Raw genomic sequence first — 21,060 nt, forward strand, 5'->3', positions numbered from 1 at the left:
ACGGTTGATTATATATATATATATATATATATATATATATATATATATATATATATATATATATATATATATATATATATATATATATATATATATATATATATATATATATATATATATATATATATATATATATCAAGTTTGTAAAAATCGTTTGACGGGTGTTAAGAGATTAATCGGTCTTGGCGGAGATTAATCGAGGATTAATCGGGAACCATAGATAATTAATAAATATTAAAATTAATTAAATATTAATATATCTTAAAAAAAACAAGTACTTTAAAATTAGAAAATAAGAAAAATTGTAATTTGGAAATTTGGAAATACAAAAATATGAACATTTTGGTATAATATTTGAAATTTTGAAAATTTGAAAATTTTGGAGTAAAAAAAGAAAGTTGGTTTTTTGAAATTTTAAAATTTTTTTTGACCTTTTTTTTCTTTTTTTTTTTTTGACTTTTTTCGACTTTTTTGATTTTTGTTGACTTTTGCTGACCGATTAATCCCGCCAAGGCCGATTAATCATGTCAAGCCCGATTAATCCTAAATTCCCGATTAATGCCCTAATTCTCGACGGTTAGAGAACACCAAACGATTAATCGCCGATTAATCCCGATTTCTGCAACCATGATATATATATATATATATATATATATATATATATATATATATATATATATATATATATATATATATATATATATATATATATATATATATATATATATATATATATATATATATATATATATATATATATATAGGCTTAGATTATTTTGTTTAGAGTATCTAGTGTTTTATTGTATGCATAAATGTAAGCCAATCAAATTTACATATTTTAAAAAAGTGATTAATATATATATTATTGAATTAAATATAATTGAAAAATATCATCTTAATTAATTATAAGGGTAATTCAGTCAATTGATATATATTTAATAAAGGAAAATTGTATTTTCTAAGGGATCATAGATTCTATTAATTTCAAAAATCCGATTTTAAGAATTATAATTATTTTAATTCGGACATTTTGACAGAATATGTTCATGAGTATATTCAAAATTAAAAATATTCTTGAACCATAAATAATAAAAATATTCTTGAACCTATTTCTTGATCATGAATTTAAAAACTTCTTGTAGAATAACAAATTATTGAACAATCACTAGAAGAATAAAATCAAAAAAATACATTATTTCTTATAGAATACAGGTAAAAATTGTTAATAATTACATTTATTGTTAAAGAATAAAACTAAAAAACATTCAAAAACAGAAAGAATACATCAAAATCTAACAACGACTAATACATTCTAAAAGAATAATGTGGTCCGTTTCAATTTTGTGGTCCGTTATTCAAGCATCAACTTCTATGATTCCAACAGAATTGGAATTCGACATTTCATTCCAACAAAATTGGAATTTGTGATTTCATCATCATTTTCCCGGCTCTGTAAGTAATCAACATCTCCAACATATTCAGTGATTATTGTCCAGTCTTTGATACATTTATCTTGCCTATATCTACAATCATATAACAAAACAAATCTTTTTATCTAATCAAGCAATAAAACATATTCACTTGGACTATATGGGTAACAATCTCCTTTTCTTCTTTTATGCAATTAAGCTACTTTTTCGCCTCCTTTTCTTGCCTATATCTACAATCATATAACAAAACAAATCTTACCAATCTTTTTCTCTAATAAAGCAATAAAACATAAACAACATGAATAAATGATCTCTCTTATCTACCTTGACAAAATTCTTCACCTGATGTAGAGGACCTTTGGATGCGGAAAAAATCAATGATATTTGTTTGAACCAACGGAAATCCTGGGTACAGAACAAGAAATGACATTGTTAAAGGTGAACCAATCACTACTGGACTAAACATGATGTACACAGACAGCAATGCATATAATTCAAAGGCTTGTATCCTAGAAATTAGGGGTTGTTCCTAGTCAAGAATTTACCATGAGATTATACCCTATCGGCTACCTGGATTATCATTCACATTATCAAGCGAATCAATTGCCTTGGTGTATGAGAAGAATTCCATGGAATGTAATTACATTTATTACTGTAAAGTATTTGAATCAGACAGCTGGGGCAAAGTCCTTAGATGTAGGGTTTAATTGGGGATCTTCGCATTTCAAGCTACTATTATAAAATTGAGCATTGGATGAATCAACATCTATGAATTAGTTCATTACTTTACAACAGAAAAACCCCTTTAGCTGTAAATCCGAAAAATCTTAAACCTAAACCATAACATGCAATGTGACAAAATGCAAGTCAACTTAAATTGAAAAAGAAAAAAGACATACTTGAAATGGTCTTCCGATTGGTGGAACAAGAACGACAGAACTAGGAGCTGATCGGAACAAAAGCAAGAATAGGTCTGAGGCAGAATAAGTGAAAACCTCGGTCACACTGGTCGCACAATAGGAGCTCTGATCCATAGTCACCTGACCCACATTCCTCACATCTCACAGCCAGAGAAGAACAATTGAAGAAAGCATGAGTGAGAACGAAGACGACGTGTGCATCGATTCAGTTGCTAAGGTTTATGTCCTTGTCGCTTGTTCTAGCACTTCAAGTAAGAGCATTACAGAGAGTGTCCATGGGGTCGTTGTCAAAAAGGGTTGATTAGGGTTACGGTTTTACCTTAATTATAGTATATTATCTGTGGAAAGTATTTATCAAATTACCTATTTACCCTTATTTATTTATTTATTTATTTATTTAATTATTTATTTATTTAATTATTTATTTTTATTTTAAATTTTGATTGGCCCACATTTATGCATACGATAACACAATACTTAGTTTAAACAATGAACCTAGCTCTCTCTCTCTCTCTCTCTCTATATATATATATATATATATATATATATATATATATATATATATATATATATATTAGTTGTGAGACCCATTTATTACATGTGTTAATTTAAAAAAAAAGTTAAATATCAATGTCTAAATAATTAAGAACTTTCAATTTATAAATAACTAAGAAAAATAATGAATTAGTAAAATTAAAATGTTTTTTATCTTTTAAATTTAAACAAATAATTTAAATAAATAAACAAAAGAAACCAATAAACTTTAATTTAAAATTTTAAAAATTAAAATGTTAGCTCATTAATAAAATTGATATCTATTTATTACTATATTTATTTCAATTATTACATTGAATTATTATATGGAATTCAATAAATTAGGAAAATCTCAAAAATGACATGTGGAAAAAAATTTAATTCAAAATTACCACAAATTGACATTTGTCAAATTGAAGGAGAGCATGTCATGTGACAAAAAACTTCTTTATTTATTAGGAGGATGAGACCATTTAAACGACATAGTTTTAAACAAAACAAATCCAATTTCATTATCTCTTTGTTTTGTTTTAATAGAATACAATTGAATTAAGTTCCTTTATTGAATGAAAAAAATGAATTATATATATATTTTTATTGCAAATAATTATTGAAGTTTATAAAGAAAATAAAAAACCAATATTTTTTAAAGAATATAACTCAAGCGTTTTGTCTTTCAATTGAAAAACTATATCTAATGATTTTGCGAAAAGCTTGATTGAGTTATGACATGTGTAACACCAAGAATTTAAAAATAATTTTTCGCATTTTATAAAGGCAAAATCCATTTAGTATTCATAAAAACATCATTGTTTGTAATTCATTTCATAACATATAAAAACCCCAAGATCACATAATATAAAATCCCGCGTGTGTGCACTGATCAGGCCGGCGCCTTCCCGCGATCCGCACTAGTACCTGAAACAAATAACATCAAACACTGTAAGCACAAAGCTTAGGTAGTTCCCCAAAATACCACATAACACACATATTAGCAACTCGAGGCTATAACTCTGTGGGTCCGTGCACCCATACTCTGTGAACCCTCAGGTTCTAACTCTGTAAACAAGCATAGCATAAATCACATAGAAGAATGCAGTGCAACACATAACATACATATAGCATACAAATACTCTGATCACATAACTCTGGTTACCTACTCAAGGTAAAGTATAGTGAGAAGACTCACCTCGCGTGTCTCGATATCTCACAATCCTGGGAATCCCTCGTGCCCGATTCTCCGAGCTCTAATCCACCTATAACATCATATGTCCCTAGTTAACACTTTATATCTCTAATGTTGACTATCCCTAAGAAGTCAACACAGGTCCACTCTGGTCAACGGTCAACGGTCAACGGTCAACTTTGACCGGACTCGGCGAGCGCTAGGGCGACTCGGCGAGTCTAGACGTTCTCACCAACTCTCTAAGATTCCCTTTCTACACGTCGAGTATCCCCCCTGACTTGACGAGTTCCTCCTGGAAGAATCGCGGGGCCACCCCGACTCAACTCGCCGAGTCTGAAGAACAACTCGGCGAGTCCCAGTTCGACTCAGACCACCTGTTAACCCCCTTCTAACTCGCCCTGACTCACCGATCCAACCCATAACCCGGACAGGACCATTCTACGGCAATCTTCAAGCTACTCGCCGAGTCTGTTCATCGGACTCGGCGAGTCCATGCCATGCAACCGCTCAAACTGCTTTCTAAGGTCAGATCTGCTCCGGCAATTCATAGGTCTGGCCTTCCTAGACTGGTTCATCACGTAAAGTCCTTATTTCGGTGCTCATAATACACCCCATGACTCGTAATTGACGTTATGACCTAAGGCATAAGGATTCCAATCCAAAACCTCCATTGATTCCAGAAAGCTCAGGCATGGGACACTCTGGACTTCCAAGGGTCCCGATATAGGGTTCCAATCGTTTGGGGGACTAGGGAAGCACTCAATTTAGCCACAAAAGGGTTCAATAAACCCTAAATCCATATACACATCAACATATTAGGGAACAACTCGAAAATATTACCTGAATAACGTTGCTCTGTGTTCCCAACTCTTAGAATATAGCTTCTCCTGTTGTTCCCTTAACCAAGCCTCCTCTTCCTTGCAAAATAACACTTCCAAGATCAATAATGGTCTTCTACCTTGCTCCAGATGCTCACAATCGAATTAGGGTTTCACTCAAAGGGATGGGGTGAACAATGACGGCCATAAGGCCCCTTATATATGGCCCAAACCTGGGAAGTTAGGGTTTTGCTAAACAGTACGGACTCGCCGAGTCCATATCCGGACTCGCCGAGTCCATATCCGGACTCGCCGAGTCCAGTCGCGAACCCGCGACCAGATCCGCGATCCTACTCGGCGAGTCTGAGCTCCAACTCGCCGAGTCCCCTCTTAAAACACCCAAAATCATAAATATAACGATACCTAGAATTCCGGGCTATTACAACTCTCCCCCACTAGGACTAGACTTCGCCCTCGAAGTCTCACTCTGAAAATAACTCCGGATGCTGCTCCCACATCTCACGCTCCGGCTCCCAGGTCATTTCTGATCCCTTCCGGTGCTGCCACTGAACTACCACCAGAGGTATCTCCTTATTCCTCAGAACCTTGATCTTCCGATCTCTGATGGCCACTGGTCTCTCGGCATAATTCAGACTCGCATCCACCTGAATGTCCTCTAATGGAACCACTGCCGACTCATCGGCTATACACTTTCTCAATTGCGACACATGAAAAGTGTCGTGGATCTGTCTCAATTCCGTTGGCAACTCCAAACGGTAGGCCACCCGGCCTACCCTCGCAATCACACGAAAAGGCCCAGTATACCGGGGCCCCAACTTGCCCCTCTTCCTGAATCGAATCACTCCTTTCCAAGGAGAGACATTTAGGAGTACGAAGTCGCCGACCTGAAACTCAAGCTCGGACCGGCGTCTGTCTGCATAACTTTTCTGTCGGCTCTGGGCGGTCAATAACCTCTGTCTGACCTGCTGAATCTGCTCTGTCGTCTGAAACACGATCTCTGTACTGCCCATCACTCTCTGTCCCACCTCTCCCCAACAAATGGGGGTCCGACACCTCCTACCATACAACAGCTCAAAGGGCGGCATACCGATGCTCGAATGATGGCTGTTGTTGTAGGAAAACTCCGCCAAGGGCAAATACGCATCCCAGCTACCCCCAAAATCCAACACACACGCCCGAAGCATGTCTTCGAGCGTCTGAATCGTCCGCTCACTCTGACCGTCTGTCTGGGGATGATATGCGGTACTAAAATGCAATCTAGTACCCAACTCCTCATGAAATTTCTTCCAGAATCTGGAAGTGAAACGCACATCACGATCTGAAACAATCGAGATCGGCACCCCATGCCGAGATACTACTTCTTTCACATACACCTCCGCCAATTTCTCTGCTGAAGAACTCTCACTAATGGCAAGGAAGTGAGCGCTCTTCGTCAATCTGTCTACAATCACCCAAATTGCATCAACTCCTCTGGCAGTCCTTGGCAATTTGGTGATGAAATCCATAGTGATCTGTTCCCACTTCCACTCGGGAACCTCCAATGGCTGCAACTTGCCATGCGGTCTCTGGTGCTCGACCTTAACCCTACGGCAGGTCAAGCACCTCTCGACAAACCACGTGACGTCCCTCTTCATGCAGGACCACCAATATTCTCTCCTCAAATCCAAATACATCTTTGTAGCCCCGGGATGGATCGAGAATTTCGATCGATGTGCCTCCTCCATCAAAGTAGTACGCGTACCGCCCACAAATGGTACCCAAATCCGACCCTGGAAGGTCATCAACCCTCGAACATCCGTAACAAACTCTGAAACCAAACCAACGAACCGTTCCCTCTTCTGCATCTCCGGTTGCATAGCCTCAGACTGTGCCCCACGAATGGCATCCAGTACTGGAGCTATCACGGTCAACCTCAAACATACATTTCGTAGTGGAGTGCTCTCCCCCTTACGGCTCAACGCATCTGCTACCACATTAGCTTTGCCCGGGTGGTACAGGATCTCGCAATCATAATCCTTGACCACATCCAACCACCTCCTCTGACGCATGTTTAGGTTGGGCTGATCCATCAAGTACTTCAAACTCTTATGGTCCGTGTATATCGTGCAACGAACCCCATACAAGTAATGACGCCAAATCTTGAGGGCGAACACTACCGCCCCCAGCTCTAGATCATGCGTGGGATATCTCGCCTCGTGAGGCTTCAGTTGCCTCGATGCATATGCTATTACATGCCCTCTTTGCATCAGAACTGCACCCAACCCCGAAATAGATGCATCACAATAAACTACAAAATCCTCCATCCCTTCCGGGAGAGCTAACACCGGGGCTTCGCACAATCTCTGGCGAAGTGTCTCAAAAGAGGTCTGCTGCTCGGGTCCCCATGAGAATGCAACCCCCTTTCGGGTCAATCTAGTGAGTGGCACTGCAATTCTATAGAAGTCCTTAATAAATCTCCGATAATACCCTGCCAACCCAAGGAAACTCCTGATCTCAGAGGGTGACTTCGGCACCTCCCAACTCATCACCGCCTCAACCTTGGTCGGATCGACCAATATTCCTTCCTGATTAACAAGATGTCCTAGGAATTGGACCTCCCGCAACTAGAAGTCACACTTGGAGAACTTTGCATAAAGCTTCTCCGATCTCAAAACCCCAAGGACCTCCCTCAAATGCTCCTCATGATGCTCTCTAGATCTCGAATACACCAAAATATCATCGATAAATACAATCACTGACCGATCCAACATCGGCCTACATACCCTGTTCATGAGGTCCATGAACACAGCCGGGGCGTTGGTGAGCCCAAAAGGCATCACCACAAACTCATAATGCCCATATCGCGTCCTGAATGTTGTCTTCTGTACGTCCTCATCCCGCACTCTCACTTGATGATATCCCGACCTCAAGTCGATCTTGGAAAACCAAGATGCTCCATGCAACTGATCAAATAAATCGTCGATCCTCGGTAATGGGTAACGGTTCTTGACCGTCAACTTGTTCAACTCCCGGTAATCAATGCACATCCGGTGTGAACCATCTTTCTTCTTGACGAACAGAATAGGTGCTCCCCACAGCGAGCTGCTCGGCCGAATGAATCCCTTCCCCATCAACTCCTGAAGCTACGAGGATAACTCTTGCATCTTTGGAGGTGCAAGACGATAAGGCACCTTAGCGATAGGTGCGGCCCCCGGAACCAAATCAATACCAAACTCCACTTGCCTCACCGAAGGTACTCCCGGCAGCTCCTTGGGAAAGACATCTGGAAACTCACGCACCACCGGTACCTCCTCAACTGAACTCGGTCTCTCGGAAGTCGCTCGCGTATCCATCACATACGCCATAAAACCCTTACAGCCCTGCTGTAGACACTGCCTCGCCCTAGCGGCCGAACAAAAGGCCGATCCCGAACGTGTACCCTCGCCGTACAACGAAAGAACTCCCCCACTATGGTCTCGTATAGTCACCAACTGACGCTCACAGTCGATGACTGCGCCGAATCGGCTCAACCAGTCCATGCCCACAATGACACAGACGTCACCCATCGCGATAGGAATCAGGTCAATCGGAAACTCAACCCCGAAAATCTCTAACACACATCCCCGGAAAACCCCCGTGGCACAAATCACCCTATCATCAGCTATGGAAACTCTCAGAGGCCGACTCAATGCCTCACGACTAACACTGATATGCTGACTAAAGGCCAAAGATACAAAAGACCGACTCGCACCCGAGTCAAACAACACTAAAGTAGGCACAAAATTCACAAGGAAGGTACCTACGCATAACCTAATATAAGCATAATATTTCAACATCAATATAAATACATGAAAGGAAACGTACCAGCCACCACATCGGGCGCAGCGCGGACTTCCTCCGCAGTCAACTGGAAGGCTCTCCCTCGAGCTCTCGGTGCCTCGGTCTTCATAGGCCGACTCTCTGTAGCTCTGATGGCGGCAGGAGCAGATCCCTGGAGTGCTCCGCGCAGCTGCGGACACTCAGCCTTCCGGTGTCCAGTCTGGTTGCAGTGAAAGCACACTGCAAACCCCTTGGGGCAGTCCTTGGCCATGTGCCCCTCCTTGCCACATTTGTAGCAAGACCCCGCTCGACAAACTCCGTCATGACCCTTGCCGCACTTTCCGCAGGTGCGGCCCTTCTGGCTTCCTGGTCTGGGATCAGCAGGCTTGGACCGCTTGGCGGCCGGCTGCGACTGTGCCGGTCGCTGATCCCTCCCCTGAGACTCCGCCTCCTCCCTGGCCTGAGTCTCAAGCTCGATCTCCTTCTTCCGGGCATTTGCCTGAAGCTCGGCAAATGTCCGGTACGAGGAGTTCGCAGCGAACTCCCGAATATCCCGCCTCAAGATGCTCAAGTAGCGGCTCATACGTGCCTGCTCAGTGGACACGTGCTCAGGGCAAAACATCGCCCTCTCGTGGAACATCCTCGTGATTGTTGTAACAGACTCAGTACCCTGCTTGAGGGTTAGAAACTCCTGTGCTAAACGCTCCCTCTCCACCTGGGGAACGTACTCATCTCGAAACATGGTGGTGAACCTCTCCCAGGTCACCGCAGAAAGCTCAGCAGGCGTATAATGCGCCGTCGCAAACTTCCACCAGTCCTTCGCTCCCAAGCGAAGCTGGTTCAGCGCGAACCGGACCTTCAAATGCTCAGGAGACGAGCAAGTGAAGAAGCACCCCTCAATTAGATATCCACCTCATCGCTGCCACCGGATCCTGGGCCCCATCAAACTCTGGTGGTTTTGTGTTGCTGAATTCCCGGAATAGTAACGCATCCCCACCCTGCGGCCTTGCAGCAGTCACCGCTGCGGTAGCCGCTGCAGCAATAGCCTCAGTAAGAGCGGCATAACGCTCGTCGAACGTCTCAATCAGCGTGGTCTTTATGGACCCAAACATCTCCGGAATCTCTGCCCTGATGGCTGCAGCTACCTCCTCCTGGATGATCCGGCGGATATCCTCCTCACTAGTACCACTGCTCTCGGACGTGAAACGTGTCCTCACCATGATCTACCGCTGAAATACGACATACAATAAATTTAGAATCCCGACGAACACACTCACACTCGTCAACTCTTTCCTCCTTGATTCTTGGCATTCCAAAGATTCTTACTTGGGCTGCACCCCGCTCCGGTGCTTCCAGTAGTACGGGCCCAATACTACTGTCCGCACCGCACCAGAATACACTCCAAGTCCTCCTCTTCGGATTCCAGGTCTCAAGTACTCTATCATGCATAGACCACTCTCTAATAGATCTCTCATAAGTCCCTCGCTGCTACCTACTCACTCTCAAGCATCTCATAGCAGCTCACCTCTCCCTAGGCTAAGGCATCACAAATCAGGCCAATCTAGTTCTAATAGCAATGCCTAGCCTACTCTAGCATGCAGATACATCATATCAATATTAACATCACATAATGTAAGGGTATTTTGGGAAATCACCGTTCGGGCGCGGGCTGATCGTACACACATCTCTTGCTCTGCGTCTTTTCAAAAAATCTTTTAAATCTTTTGAAAATTACATCTCAAATCCTCAGTTTGAGTTCAAATACGCCTGAAGGTGTACTCGAATCCCTCAAACCAAGGCTCTGATACCAAATTGTAACACCAAGAATTTAAAAATAATTTTTCGCATTTTATAAAGGCAAAATCCATTTAGTATTCATAAAAACATCATTGTTTGTAATTCATTTCATAACATATAAAAACCCCAAGATCACATAATATAAAATCCCGCGTGTGTGCACTGATCAGGCCGGCGCCTTCCCGCGATCCGCACTAGTACCTGAAACAAATAACATCAAACACTGTAAGCACAAAGCTTAGTGAGTTCCCCAAAATACCATATAACACACACATTAGCCACTCGAGGCTATAACTCTGTGGGTCCGTGCACCCATACTCTGTGAACCCTCAGGTTCTAACTCTGTAAACAAGCATAGCATAAATCACATAGAAGAATGCAGTGCAACACATAACATACATATAGCATACAAATACTCTGATCACATAACTCTGGTTACCTACTCAAGGTAAAGTATAGTGAGAAGACTCACCTCGCGTGTCTCGATATCTCACAATCCTGGGAATCCCTCGTGCCCGATTCTCCGAGCTCTAATCCTCCTATAACATCATATGTCCCTAGTTAACACTTTATATCTCTAATGTTGACTATCCCTAAGAAGTCAACACAGGTCCACTCTGGTCAACGGTCAACGGTCAACTTTGACCGGACTCGGCGAGCGCTAGGGCGACTCAGCGAGTCTAGACGTTCTCACCAACTCTCTAAGATTCCCTTTCTACACGTCGAGTATCCCCCCTGACTCGACGAGTTCCTCCTGGAAGAATCGCGGGGCCACCCCGACTCAACTCGCCGAGTCTGAAGAACAACTCGGCGAGTCCCAGTTCGACTCAGACCACCTGTTAACCCCCTTCTAACTCGCCCTGACTCACCGATCCAACCCATAACCCGGACATGACCATTCTACGGCAATCTTCAAGCTACTCGCCGAGTCTGTTCATCGGACTCGGCGAGTCCATGCCATGCAACCGCTCAAACTGCTTTCTAAGGTCAGATCTGCTCCGGCAATTCATAGGTCTGGCCTTCCTAGACTAGTTCATCACGTAAAGTCCTTATTTCGGTGCTCATAATACACCCCGTGACTCGTAATTGACGTTATGACCTAAGGCATAAGGATTCCAATCCAAAACCTCCATTGATTCCAGAAAGCTCAGGCATGGGACACTCTGGACTTCCAAGGGTCCCGATATAGGGTTCCAATCGTTTGGGGGACTAGGGAAGCACTCAATTTAGCCACAAAAGGGTTCAATAAACCCTAAATCCATATACACATCAACATAGGAGGGAACAACTCGAAAATATTACCTGAATAACGTTGCTCTGTGTTCCCAACTCTCAGAATATAGCTTCTCCTGTTGTTCCCTTAACCAAGCCTCCTCTTCCTTGCAAAAATAACACTTCCAAGATCAATAATGGTCTTCTACCTTGCTCCAGATGCTCACAATCGAATTAGGGTTTCACTCAAAGGGCTGGGGTGAGCAATGACGGCCATAAGGCCCCTTATATATGTCCCAAACCTGGGAAGTTAGGGTTTCGCTAAACAGCGCGGACTCGCCGAGTCCATATCCGGACTCGCCGAGTCCAGTCGCGAACCTGCGACCAGATCCGCGATCCTACTCGGCGATTCTGAGCTCCAACTCGCCGAGTCCCCTCTTAAAACACCCAAAATCATAAATATAACGATACCTGGAATTCCGGGCTGTTTCAACATGTTCTTTTTTTTTATCTTTTATTCTATTAGTTTCATTTAGAATTTAGTAGAGTTGATTAAATACTCACGAGTTTTAATTAAGTTTTTAGACAGTGAAGAAAAAGATGTCACACCCCCGAACCAGACGCCAGAAACGTCCGAGGGCTCATGTGACTTAATTGAATACCATCACAATGATTATACATGAATCATAACATCATTCATCACCATGCATTGAAATATTACAACCGATATTGTTTACATTCAGTACATTGTTTTAAACATTATAATTTCATAACATAAACCGTTTGATCATTAATCTAAGCAAAACACCATGATATAACTTGATACATATTCTTCTATTTACCTGTTACCTGAAAATACAAGTTATTTTGAAAACGGTCAACATATGAAATGTTGGTGAGTTCATAAGTAATGTTATGGAAAATGATTTTTGTGAAGTTTGAAAACCCAGAAAATCCGATATTTTCTGAAAAGAGTATTTTTTATAAAAAGTGTGAAGATCCGTAAGTATGCTTGTCGATTTTGAAAACATGAATAATTGTTGAACTTTGTATACATCACGTAGGTTAAAATGTTGAACTCCACGGGAAAACCCAATGTTTTCCCAATGCGTAAATTACATTGTTTATTGTTATACCGATACGACGATTGTTTTTGATTACCCAGGTGACATTGGATTAATTAAGGGTTGTGAGTTGTTACAATCACGCATTATTGAAAATGACTAGTTTATAACTACAATTTATGAACGATCCTTGAGGCATCGTCCATACTACTCACATAATCCAACCACCCTGACTTCTCTTGTTTAACGTCACGAATCTGCTTACTCGGTTTCTCATAGCCCCACAACCGAGGAGAAAGGAGGGTAAGAAGCCTCCTTTGTTTCCATAAGTCATTCAAGGCTATCGGGAATGCGAAAGGCACTTGGCCCGACTCGCATTTGACTTCTCGACTTCGCTAGCAGTACTAATGGACTCTTGGGGCCCAACAACACAATAGAGCTATTAAAGTCCTTTTACATGGAATTAGGTCATAGAAGGCCCATTAACATGTAGGCACGTCCCCTTCGGGCCCAAAGATCATGTTATTGGGCTAGCAAGGCCCAACAAGCACGATTTGAAACTTTCAAGCCCAAAGATTGAATATTGACTCCTCGAAGTTGTCGTGTGTTTATTGAAGTACTACGGTTATTTGATTTTTGTTATGTTATTGATTCGAGACCGAATCAATTCGTTTGGTAACGATATTGGTTGTTGAATGTGTATTCGTTATTACGTTTCGCCGGTAGTCGTGGATCTCGTATTTTTTCTTAGGGATTTATTTGATTAAAAGTAAGATTTTTACCTTTTCACAACCCTTCTTTTATAAAGTTAGCACTTGTAGTCCTTTATATAAAAGAATTTCCACTTTAGTCCTTAAACCATTTTTCTTGACACTTTGGTATCATAACTTGTTGAAAAGACATTTTTAACCAAATTTTGTTTTGTAAACAGCTTTAGTCCTTTCAGAATAATGTTTTCTCGGTTAAAACCCTCAATTTCGCAAATCTTACAGTTTTGGCCCAAAAGAGAAAAATTTTACATTTTTGGTCCGTTTTGAATTTGAAAAGCATTTTTGACCATTGAAATAGTTTTAGTACACTTCAAATCCCTTTTTTTACATAAATCTTCCTTTTCAGCCCCTCAAACTTGAAAATCTCGCATATTGAGGCTTATTGGGCCGAAAAGCCCAAGTTTAGCCCATTAAGTGTAAAATTTAGATTTTTAGTCCTTCAAAAATGTTTTGTTTCAGAAAATTATTATAGAAACTGTTTGGACACTTTTGACCCTCTAGAAACTATAATTTGTCGGTTTGGGCCCTTAGTTTTGCATTTTTAACAATTTAAGCCCAAAAATGGGTTTTATGTGCTTCCCCTCGAACTCATAGTCGGTGTCCGTGTATTCGTCAGGACCGACGTCGTGTGCTTCCCCTTGATTCCCTTCAGGTCCATCTTCAAGCATCCCGTGAGCCACTAAGACTTGATGGAACTGAATACCCTGCTGCTCTCCCTCCATGAAGACTGGGAGAAGGTATATGAATAAACTATCGTTACTCCTATGACTCTACAACTATTGAATTGACTAAACGAATGTTCTCTTCTTGGAGGTAAAGGGGTATGTTTTTAGGTTCCCTAGCTATCACGATCTCCTCAGGACGTGTGATAGTTATACCTTGGAGGGAATGTAGTTGATCAGGCTACATCCACTCCTTGATATGACTAGAACAGTCATGGCTTAACCGAGATACTGGCATTATCTTGTTTGGTTCGGTGTTATGTTCTTTTTCCTAATACAACCAAGGATTTTTTATTGTTATGCTTTACTTGTTTTGTTTAGAGTTGTGTTAGTCCCTATTTTGGTTTATAGTTGCATATCAATGTGTGGTTAGATATGCTAGTTCACTATAAACAGAGCTCTGATACCAACCTGTCACACCCCCGAACCAAACGGCGTAAACGTCCGAGGGCTCTTGTGACTTAATTGAATACCATCACAATGATTATACATGAATCATAACATCATTCATCACCATGCATTGAAATATTACAACCGATATTGTTTACATTCAGTACATTGTTTTAAACATTACAATTTCATAACATAAACCGTTTGATCATTAATCTAAGCAAAACACCATGATATAACTTGATACATATTCTTCTGTTTACCTGTTACCTGAGAATACAAGTTATTTTGAAATCAGTCAACATATGAAATGTTGGTGAGTTCATAAGTAATGTTATGGAAAATGATTTTTGTGAAGTTTGAAAACCCAGAAAATCCGATATTTTCTGAAAAGAGTATTGTTTATAAAAAGTGTGAAGATCCGTAAGTATGCTTGTCGATTTTGAAAACATGAATAATTGTTGAACTTTGTATACATCACGTAGGTTAAAATGTTGAACTCCACGGGAAAACCCGATGTTTTTCCAATGCGTAAATTACATGACTTGTTTATTGTTATACCGATACGACGATTGTTTTTGATTACCCAGGTGACATTGGATTAATTAAGGGTTGTGAGTTGTTACAATCACGCATTATTGAAAATGACTAGTTTATAACTACAATTTATGAACGATCCTTGAGGCATCGTCCATACTACTCACATAATCCAACCACCCTGACTTCTCTTGTTTAACGTCACGAATCTGCTTACTCGGTTTCTCATAGCCCCACAACCGAGGAGAAAGGAGGGTAAGAAGCCTCCTTTGTTTCCATAAGTCATTCAAGGCTATCGGGAATGCGAAAGGCACTTGGCCCGACTCGCATTTGACTTCTCGACTTCGCTAGCAGTACTAATGGACTCTTGGGGCCCAACAACACAATAGAGCTATTAAAGTCCTTTTACATGGAATTAGGTCATAGAAGGCCCATTAACATGTAGGCACGTCCCCTTCGGGCCCAAAGATCATGTTATTGGGCTAGCAAGGCCCAACAAGCACGATTTGAAACTTTCAAGCCCAAAGATTGAATATTGACTCCTCGAAGTTGTCGTGTGTTTATTGAAGTACTACGGTTATTTGATTTTTGTTATGTTATTGATTCGAGACCGAATCAATTCGTTTGGTAACGATATTGGTTGTTGAATGTGTATTCGTTATTACGTTTTGCCGGTAGTCGTGGATCTCGTATTTTTTCTTAGGGATTTATTTGATTAAAAGTAAGATTTTTACCTTTTCACAACCCTTCTTTTATAAAGTTAGCACTTGTAGTCCTTTATATAAAAGAATTTCCACTTTAGTCCTTAAACCATTTTTCTTGACACTTTGGTATCATAACTTGTTGAAAAGACATTTTTAACCAAATTTTGTTTTGTAAACAGCTTTAGTCCTTTCAGAATAATGTTTTCTCGGTTAAAACCCTCAATTTCGCAAATCTTACAGTTTTGGCCCAAAAGTGAAAAATTTTACATTTTTGGTCCGTTTTGAATTTGAAAAGCATTTTTGACCATTGAAATAGTTTTAATACACTTCAAATCCCCTGTTTTACAGAAATCTTCCTTTTTAGCCCCTCAAACTTGAAAATCTCGCATATTGAGGCTTATTGGGCCGAAAAGGCCAAGTTTAGCCCATTAAGTGTAAAATTTAGATTTTTAGTCCTTCAAAAATGTTTTGTTTCAGAAAATTATTATAGAAACTGTTTGGACACTTTTGACCCTCTAGAAACTATAATTTGTCGGTTTGGGCCCTTAGTTTTGCATTTTTAACAATTTAAGCCCAAAAATGGGTTTTATGTTCAAGCATGTTCATCCTAACCATATGAGTTATTTTTCTTGACTTGATTAGGGTAAAATAGTTTAATTTATGTTTATTTCCTTCCCTATGTTTTAGATCTCGGTTTTTACATACTTTTTGGATAACATTTTCATCACAACACATGATATCACACACAAACATGCATCAAATCACACATAGCATACATTTACACATAGATCTACACATTTACTTGTATTCTCCCTCATAAAAACTCATAAAAATCAAAAAGAAAGGGGTATGAAGCTCACCTTGAGTTGTGGATCGGTTTTGAAGAAGATTTGGAGAAGTTTGGTGCTATTTGCAGCCTTAGCAAGTTCCTTGGATGGATCTCGACTTAGTGGGTTCTAAGATGCAAGATCATGAACTTGAATGGATTAAGAGTTTAATTTTGATGAAAAGAAGTGAGTTAGATCATAGATTTAAGCACCAACTTACTTGAATGATGATTTTTATGGAAGAAATCCCTTGAACACCCCTTAGATCTCGAAAATTTGGAGAGAATGGAGAGAGAGTTTCTTTGAGAGAATTTTGAATGAATTGTGTGTGTGTGTGTTTGGTTTCGGCCGAGAGCAAGAAAAGAGAGGAGAGAAGAGTGGTTCTTGAATTGATTTGCATGAAAACATGAGATGGTGCATGGGAATCCTATAGACAAATATGAGGTGGCATAGGAAAGTCAACTCTCCTTCTTTGGTTGGGCTTGGGCCGAAATTTGGGGAGAAAAGATGAGGATTGGGCCTTGTATGCTAAAGCCCAATTTTCATGGTTATGTTGAGTGATTTTTGGTCCAAATAATTATAAATGTGATTTTTGTGACCCATGAAGGCTAAATTAAGTTAATTATGGCCCAATATGGTTCATTAAATTAATTTATTTCATTCTAGGCCCAATATGGCCCAAAATATTGAAACAAATGGAAGTGGGTCCAATTAGAGCTCATTTAAGAGTTCTAAGCCCAAGATAGTCCAATTGGAAGCTTATGGGCCCATTGGGCCCAATAAGGAAATCCTAATCGTTAAACAAGGATTTTCTAAGGTTTCCAATTGCTTGTTGACTATTTGTAATGCTTGTATGAAGTGTTTGATTGAAATTTTGTTGTCATAGAGTAAGTATCATACATGCTTTCATGTCTTTAATTCATAATTGGCATAAGTGTTGTAGTTACAAGGCACAAAAATTTCTAGTTGTGACATCATCCCCCCGTTAGAGGGAATTTCGCCCCGAAATTCTTTTGAAAGCTAGATCTGAGAATGCTAGAATAGATGAGGGTACTTTTGCTTCATTTGGTCTTCGCGTTCCCACGTGAATTCTGGCCCACGCTTTGTGTTCCACCGTACTTTCACGATCGGGATGCGACTTTGCTTAGTACGCTTCACCTCCCTGTCCATGATTTCGACTGGTTCTTCCACGAACAGGAGATTCTCATTGATTTCAATTTCGTCAAGGGGAATGACGAGAGTTTCATCTGATAGGCACTTCTTTAGATTGGAAACATGGAACACATGGTGTACACTGCTGAGCTCAGCGGGTAGATGTAGTTTGTACGCCACTGGACCTATTCGGGCAACGATCTCGAAAGGTCCAATGTATTGTGGGTTCAGTTTTCCCCGTTTTCCGAAACGAATGACCCCTTTCCAAGGTGAAACTCTTAACAGTACTCGATCCCCAACCTGAAACTCTAAGGGATTTCGCCGTTTATTAGCGTAGCTCTTTTGTCGGTCGCGCGAGGCTTGTAGTCGAGCTCTGATTTGAACTATCTTTTCTGTTGTTTCACGTATGATCTCCGGTCCCGTTAACGCCTTGTCCGATGCTAGTTCCTTTGCTAGTTGGGTGTCGCCCACCTCAGCCCAACACAATGGTGATCTATACTTACGTCCATATAGCGCTTCGAAAGGAGCGACTTTGATGCTCGAATGGTAACTGTTGTTATACGAGAATTCAACTAAGGGTAAGTGGGTATCCCAAGACTTCCCAAAGTCTATCACACATGCGCGAAGCATGTCTTCGAGCGTCTGGATGGTTCATTCGCTTTGACCGTCCGTTTGTGGGTGATAAGCGGTGCTCATGTCGAGATGGGTTCCAAGTGCTTTCTGAAGTGATTGCCAAAAACATGAAGTGAACCTACTATCGCTATTTGAGATGACAGACACTGGTACTCCGTGAAGCCTCACGATTTCTCGGATGTATATTCATGTCAGTCTCTCCATCTTGTAGGATTCTTTTATTGGCAGGAAATGGGCGGATTTCGTCAGTCGGTCAACTATTACCCATATAGTGTCTAATCCATCTGACGTCTTGGGTAGCTTGATCACAAAGTCCATAGAAATCCCTTCCCATTTCCACTCGGGGATTACTGGTTGCTGTAATAAACCTGAGGGCTTCTAGTATTCCACCTTTACTTTGGCGCAAGTAAGGGACTTACTGACATATGTGGCAATTTTTGCCTTCATGTTAGGCCACCAATAATGTTGTTTAATATCCAAGTACATTTTTTCCGAACCTGGATGGATGGAGTATCGCGTCTTATGAGCTTCATTCATGACTACCTCCCTAAATCCTCCAAGTTTAGGGACCCAAATACGGTTCATGAAATAGTATACTCCGTCCTCTTTTACCTCTAGATTCTTCTCCATTCTGCGTAATGCTTCGCTTGCTCTGTTTTCCGTCTTCATGGCATCTGACTGGGCTACCTTGATCTGAGTGGCTAGGTGAGATTAGATGGTTATTGAGAGAGTTTTTACACGACGATTAGAGTACTCTTTCCGGCTCAAGGCATCGACTACCACATTAGCCTTTCCTGGGTGGTACTTGATTTCGCACTCATAATCGTTTAATAGTTCAACCCATCTTCTTTGTCTCATATTCAACTCTTTTTTATTCAGGATATGTTGGAGACTCTTGTGGTCCGTGAAGATGGTGTACTTCGTACCATAGAGATAATGCCTCCAAATCTTCAGAGAGAAGACCACTGCTCCCAATTCCAGATCGTGGGTTGTATAGTTCACTTCGTGTGTCTTTAGTTGGCGGGAGGCGTAAGCTATCACCTTTCCGTGCTGCATGAGAACGCAACCTAAACCCTGATTTGACGCGTCACAGTAGACCATGAAATCTTCTGTTCCCTCTGGTAGAGATAGTACCGGGGCACTACAGAGTGCTTGCTTCAGAGTTCGGAATGCAACTTCTTGTTTGTCCGTCCATTTGAATGGTATGCCCTTTTTTGTAAGCGAGGTAAGTGGCTTGGCGATCTTAGAGAAGTTCTGAATGAACCTCCTATAGTAGCCTGCTAGGCCTAAGAATTGGCGAATTTCTGTGGGTGTCGTCGGAACTGCCCATCCTTCAACGGATTTGACCGACTAACAACATGACCTAAGAAGTTCACGCTACGAAGCCAGAACTCACACTTGGAGAGTTTTGCGTATAGTTTCTCCGTCCGCAGGGTTTCCAGGATTTGTCGGAGATGTTGGCCGTGCTCTTCTTCGCTTCGGGAATAGACTAGAATGTCGTCAATGAAAACGATAACAAAGTTGTCGAGGAATGGTCGACAGATTCGGTTCATTAGGTCCATAAATGCGGTAGGGGCATTCGTTAGACCGAAGGGCATTACGACAAATTCATAATGTCCGTAACGAGTTCGGAAAGCGGTTTTGGGTATATCCTCTTCCCGGACCTTGAGTTGATGGTATCCAAATCGTAGATCTATCTTAGAGAAGTAACTAGCTCCTTAGAGCTGGTCGAATAGATCGTCGATTCGTGGGAGTGGATAGCGATTTTTGATAGTGAGTTTGTTTAGCTCCGTGTAATTGATGCACATCCTAAAAGATCTGTCCTTCTTTTTGACAAAGAGGACTAAATCTCCTCATGGAGAGTAGCTAGGTCGGATGAATCCTTTGCCCAGGAGTTCGCTGAGTTGGCTGGACAGTTCCTGCATCTCAGCAGGAGCTAGTCGGTAAGGCGATTTAGCGAGGGGAGTTGCTCCTGGAACAAGATCAATTCGGAATTCAACTTGTCTCTCTGGGGGTACTCCAGGAAGATCTTCAAGAAATACATCTGGGAATTCACGTGCTACTGGAATGTCTTGAATGCTAACCTCTTCCTTGGTTTTATCCACTATGTGAGCCAGGAATGTCAAATCGTTCTTTCGCAGATGCTTCTGTGCCTGGATGCACGAGATGAGGCGAAGGTTCGTGCTAGGTTTGTCTCCGTAAATAACTAGGGTTTCGTGATTGGGAAGGTGAAGGCGAACGGCCTTCTCGTGACACATAATTTCAGCATGGTGGGGGCTTAACCAGTCCATGCTAATAATCACATCGAAACTCCTAATGGAAACAGGCATTAAGTCTATTCGAAAGACGTGTTGATTTAGATTTAGGGTACATCCGATGTAGATTTCCCTAGTGGATTCGGTTTTCCCATTGGCCATTTCCACCGTAAAGGTTTCATTGAGCTTCTGGGGTTGTTGTTTTAACAAATGTTTAAACTTATTGCTCACAAAACTTCGCTCCGCTCCGGTGTCAAATAGGATGCATGCATAAGTGTGGTTTAGGGGAA

The 21,060-nt window shown here is 41.0% G+C and overlaps 1 pseudogene; it reads right to left on the minus strand.

Moving 5' to 3' along the window:
* LOC111890126 (uncharacterized) overlaps positions 1-21,060 on the minus strand; it is an 82,428-nt pseudogene that overhangs the window by 51,216 nt on the left and 10,152 nt on the right.

This window comes from Lactuca sativa, chromosome 6 (genome assembly GCF_002870075.4).
Source record: "Lactuca sativa cultivar Salinas chromosome 6, Lsat_Salinas_v11, whole genome shotgun sequence".
Lineage (NCBI taxonomy): Eukaryota > Viridiplantae > Streptophyta > Magnoliopsida > Asterales > Asteraceae > Lactuca > Lactuca sativa.